At 38.6% G+C, this 5,548-nt stretch overlaps 1 non-coding gene across 1 annotated transcript; it reads left to right on the top strand.

The window, feature by feature from the left end:
* Positions 1–4,362: 4,362 nt before the first annotated feature.
* LOC122230789 lies at positions 4,363–4,469 on the top strand. Its single transcript, XR_006207873.1, has one exon. It is a non-coding gene; the product is annotated as a U6 spliceosomal RNA (small nuclear RNA).
* Positions 4,470–5,548: the final 1,079 nt, after the last annotated feature.

Below are 5,548 nucleotides of genomic sequence, written 5' to 3'. Positions count from 1 at the left end.
CGCTTTGCTGCTGCCCTTCATCTAGAAATTTGAGCATCACTCCTGGATTCCCAGCAGATTTGCTCTAGAGGAAAAGGGGAAAACATTAAACACCAAGCTTGCCACCCACACCTGGAAGGCCTATTTTTAATCAGTTTTTATCACAAGTAATACAGCTAGATGACTTCGTTTGGTTGATGATAATGGTGATGATGATGATAGCAGAATTCCTGGCACATATTTTACTATTTTATTCTTGAATGGATTTCCTACTATTTTGTTTTAGAACAATTTAGTCCAAATGTATTTATGAAGCATCTCCATGCTCCAGGCACCATAAAAAGACTTGGCCACTAACATATATTCTACTAACTACAGAGCAAGGAGTTCAAAGCCCTCTCTGTTAGTATGCAGGTAATGCTTTGTGAGGACCACAGGGAGGAGCCAATAGTGTTAGGGTGGAGAGGGAAGACAAAGGAGGAGGCATCAAATCCAGGATTTCAGGGAAGGAAGGAAAGGGGCATAGAACAGAAGAAAATGAAAGTACAAGTGTGTTGACACACTAGCAAATGGAAAGAAGATAGATTTAAAAAAAAAAAAAAAAAAAAAAAAAAAAAACAGCTTTGGCCAGATTATGAAATGAAAATCTTTGAATCTCAAGCTGAGAGATTTAGACTTTTTTTTACCCATAGTCAAAGATGGGGGAACTGGGAACAGGGGAGGAATGCATGAAACTAACATTCACCATTTTTTAATTTAACCTTTAATTTAAAAATGTTTTTATTTATTATTTATTTTGAGAGGGAGAGAATCCCAAGCAGGCTCCACACTGTCAGCATAGAGCCCAATGTGGGTCTCGATTTCACAAACCATGAGACCACAACCTGAGTAGAAATCGAGTTGGGGTGCTTAACGACTGAGCCACCCAGGCACCCCTAAACTTTAATATTTTAGTGAGCATTTTAAGGTTCACAACAAAATTGATAAGAAGGTACAGACATTTCCCATATACCTTTTCCCCACCACATGCATAGCTTCATCCATTGTTGATATCTCCCACAGAGAATGGTGCATTTGTGACAATTGATGAACCCACATTGACACATCATCCCCCAAAGTCCATAGTTTACATTATAGTTCACTTTGGGGTTTGGGCAAATGTATTCATCATTATGGTATCATACAGAGTATTTTCATGGCCCTAAAAATCCTTTGTGCCCCACCTATTCATCCTTCCCAACCCCACAGCAACCACTGATTTTTTTTACTGCCTCCATAGTTTTGCCTTTTCCAGAATGTCATGTAGTCAGAATCACACTGTATGTAGTCTTGTCAGATTGGTTCTCTCAGTTAGTAATATACATTTACGTTTCCTCCATATCTTCTCATGGCATGGTAGCTCATTTCTTTTTATTAATGACTAATATTCCATTGTCTGAATGTATGGTACTTTTTTTGCCCATTCACCTACTGAAGGATAACTTGGTTGCTTTCAAATGTTAGCAGTTATGAATAAACCTGCTACAAACGTCCATGTGCAGGTTTTTGTGTAGACATAAGCTTTTTTAGTGTTTATTCATTTTTGAGAGAGAAAGCCTGAGTGTGGGAGGGCAGAGAGAGGGAGAGAGAGAGAGAGAATCCCAAGCAGGCTCTGTTCTACCAGCACAGAGCCAGATGCAGGGCTCGATCCCACAAACCGTGAGATCATGACCTAAGCTAAAGTCAGACACTCAACTGACTGAGCCACCCAGATGCCCCTGGACATAAGATTTTAACTCTTTTGAGTAAATACCAAAAACTGAAATTGCTATATTATATGGTAAGCATTCACCATATTTTATTGATTTTAAGATACACATTTTTCACTTTTTGACAATTCTGGCATTACACTATATCTTTCAACAGATAGTGTCTCACAACAGGAGTTATGACATAATTGTCATTGAGCATACCTACAGCTTATGTTTCCCTTCTCATGCATTTACAGGAGTGACATATAATAAAAATCTGGAAAAATAATCTAAAAGAGCCTATGAGTACAAAAAGAAAAAAGCCTAAATGATAAGAAATAATCATCTCAGAGTATGTTTGTATATTTACGTATCACCAAACAAAAATTTGATAATTTTTGTTTTAAATAGGTACTAGCTACAATGTTAAGTGCTTAAACAGGAAAGTGACATGATCAAAACTGTTCTTAAAAAATATCTCAAGTGAAATGCTAAAGGATGTATCTAGGAGGGGAAGAGTGGTGTCCAGGGACAAAGCTAGAAGCTATTCTATTAATATAGACAAGAAAAAATGGGCTACGAACTACGGCAGTGGCAGCAGGAATTCAAAAGAATCAAGATTCATTTAAAGGTATTCTTGATTTGAATGTAGTCTGATCAGGAAGAAGATGTTAGAGGTAACTTCTTTTATATTTTTGTTGTGTTGCTTATTTGGTTTTGGTTTTACTGTTGTCTGCATTTCTTACTCATTAAAATCAAAGTTCTGATGTAGGGGCACAATCTTGACAGCCATGCTGTCAGAAAAGGAAACAAATGTCCTTCTACCTTTGGCTGTGTGAACAGGCTTTTTAGACCTCCATTTTATAAGAGAAGTCATGTTGGTCCATCCACATAGTCTCCATGACCTTGAGGATGACTGATCGCTAATGCTGAGAATCTGATACATAAAGCCACTCATCTAGAAAACCAGCTGAGCTGACAGCTCAAATTTCCCAGGTGATAATCCCTGCCCCCAAAATACTAGGAGAAGTTCTGGAACATTTGTGTCATCCCCAGGACCATTCTGTATTTATTTGAACAAGTAAAGCCATGGTCAAAGACAGAGAGAGAAAGAGAGAGAGAGAGAATCAAAGCCATGGTCTTCATCATTCTTGACTTTCTGACATTAAATAAGTCTCTTGATTGGCCCATACATGGACTGAAAAAGAAGTACAATGTGTTCATAGTAAACCTTCCACAAATTTAATTCTGCAAAGCTCCCATAGCCCTAGACATTTTTATGACCCTCCTTGATTATGGCACAATAAAGGAAAATAACCAAAGTATGAAAGTTCCTCTTATATCTATTTCTTTTTGGTGTAGTTTTAATTAAACCAACAGGCAGATCTGAGGTCTTTTAGAGAAGAGTTTGATTTTTGACAATGTTGAGTAGAGATGAAATGACCCTCTAAATGGCTCAAGGTACATAATCACATGCGTGATGACTTTTGGCAAAGAAATTATCTCATGGCTTTGTTTTGGTAACCAGGACACTGGAATCCAGAACTTCCAAGAACAAAGTCTCTGCCACGCCTGGATCATACCAATCTCCAGCCTGCCTGAATAAATGCTGAGTCTTAGGAATCAGAAGGGGAAAGTTAAATCACTTACTTTTTATAAAAATTAATAAATACAAATGAGAGTTCATTTGTTCAAAATTTGTGTTAAGATGGACATGTTTCAAACTATACTGACAAACACAGTCTTAGCTTCAAATCCTCCCCTCCCCCATTTGTTAGTTCTTTAACTACAGACTTCTCAATTTGGGGCACCTGGGTGGCTCAGTCACAAAAGTGACCGGACTGTTGATTTTGGCTCAGGTCATGATCTCCAGTTCATGAGATGGAGCCACTTGTGGCGCTCTGTGCTGACAGCCTGGAGCTTGCTTCGGATTCTCTCTCTGTCTTTGCCCCTCTCCACCCCTCAAAATAAATAAATCACCTTTAAAAATGTTTAAAAGTTTAATTTAACTAAGTTTCCACTTCATTCTCTTAATTATCACTTGGCTACTCATAGTTTTGACAGTGGACCAAATCTAAAAACATATCGGTAATTTTCCTACAAATTTTCATTTGAGGCCCTAACATTTTAGGTCAATTTTTACCCTGGCCTCCCTGTACCTCCCCAGAGAGAGACAATCAGAATCCTGTGCATATGACAGACTCATTAAATTTTTTAGAGTGGCGTGCAGGTAGGGTGGTCATATAATTTACTGTCTGTACCAAGATATTTTTGTGAGTGGAAGAGAACATTACTAATAATTACACAGGAACAATGGGTGTAATCCTGCTCCAGATGAATGGTCATATTTATAAGGCTCTGAGCGATTTGGCCTCTGGCTAGGTGCTCAGCTTCCTCTTTCTGTTATATATATTTTTAATACTATTTGTTTGAACACATTTCTTTGCTGATTTAATAATTTTGGAATTGAACAAAGCTTTTCTTTGGAAAGTCAAATTCTGACAGCTACTTCCAGTACATCGCTTTTTTCATTTTTTTTTCTTTTAACCAAAAGCCACTCACCCAAGTTCAAAAGGAAAATATTTGGTTACATTAATTTAGTATTTTCCAATATTTCTAAAAGAAAGAAAGATAATGTGAAAGCATTCGCCTAATGCTCACTACGGCAGCACATATATTAAAATTGGAATGATACAGAGAAGATTAGCAAGGCCCCTGTTCAAGGATGACACACAAATTCATGAAGCATTCCATATTTTTGAAGAATTGGTATGGTCACCAACAGAGAGAGACACTTTTGTTCCTTTGATGTAGCTCACGTGAAAGATGTCAATAGCAACACTTTGCCACCGCCTCTCCAACATTTTTATTATTGGAAAAGGTGACAAACCATGGATTTCTCTTCCCCACAGAAAGGGCATATGCCTCACCATTGCTGGAGAGAGACAAGAGACTGATGGTCAAACAGAGCAGTGCTTATAATGGTCCCTAAGTAAGGTGATTGGAAGTCTCTGTACTTAATTAAAGATCAATACAGTGCACACACACACACACACACACACATACCAATCTCCAGCCACACGGGTAGCATTCCCCTAGGCATGTTCTGGAGAATATTGCTAGTAAGATTCTAAAAAATAATTCTGTACCCAAGAAGATTCAGGTTAAATACACTGCAGTAGTCTCCTCACTGCAGGCCTTCTCAGAACCATTAATTGTGTATCTCAAAGGGAAGGGTGAGGTTCTGTTGTATTTCCCCAATTTAGAAGAGTCCAAAAAGGAGATTGATGTTTCTTCTGTTCCATGGAAGACTTTTTAGGAAATGCTGATCAAGAAAAAAATTAAGGGTGCCTGGGTGACTTAGTTGGTTAAACGTCCAACTCTTGATTTTGTCTCAGGTCATGGTCTCACGGTTCCTGAGATCCAGCCCCACATTGGGCCCCATGTCAGGCTTTGCTGACAGCGCAGAGCCTGCTTGGGATTCTCTCTCTCCTCTCTCTCTGCCCCACCCCCTGTTCACATGCATACTCTCTTTCTCTCTCAAAATAAATAAACATTTTTTAAGTTTATTTATTTATTTTGAGAGACAGAGAGCAAGCAGGGGAGGGGCAGAGAGAGGGAGAGAGAGAGAGAGGAAGAGAGAGAATCCCAAGCAGACTCTGCACTGTCAGCACAGAGCCTGATACAGAGCTCGAACTCACGAACGATGAGATCATGACCTGAGCCGAAGTCAGATGCTTAACTGACTGAGACACCCAGGAGCCCCAATAAACATTGAAAAAAAGAGAAAAATATATACTTCATCTCCATTAAATGGGCCAAGAGTTTTATTTGTGAGT

Source organism: Panthera tigris, chromosome C2 (genome assembly GCF_018350195.1).
Source record: "Panthera tigris isolate Pti1 chromosome C2, P.tigris_Pti1_mat1.1, whole genome shotgun sequence".
Classification (NCBI taxonomy): domain Eukaryota; kingdom Metazoa; phylum Chordata; class Mammalia; order Carnivora; family Felidae; genus Panthera; species Panthera tigris.
This window is presented reverse-complemented; position numbering and strand designations above follow the sequence as displayed.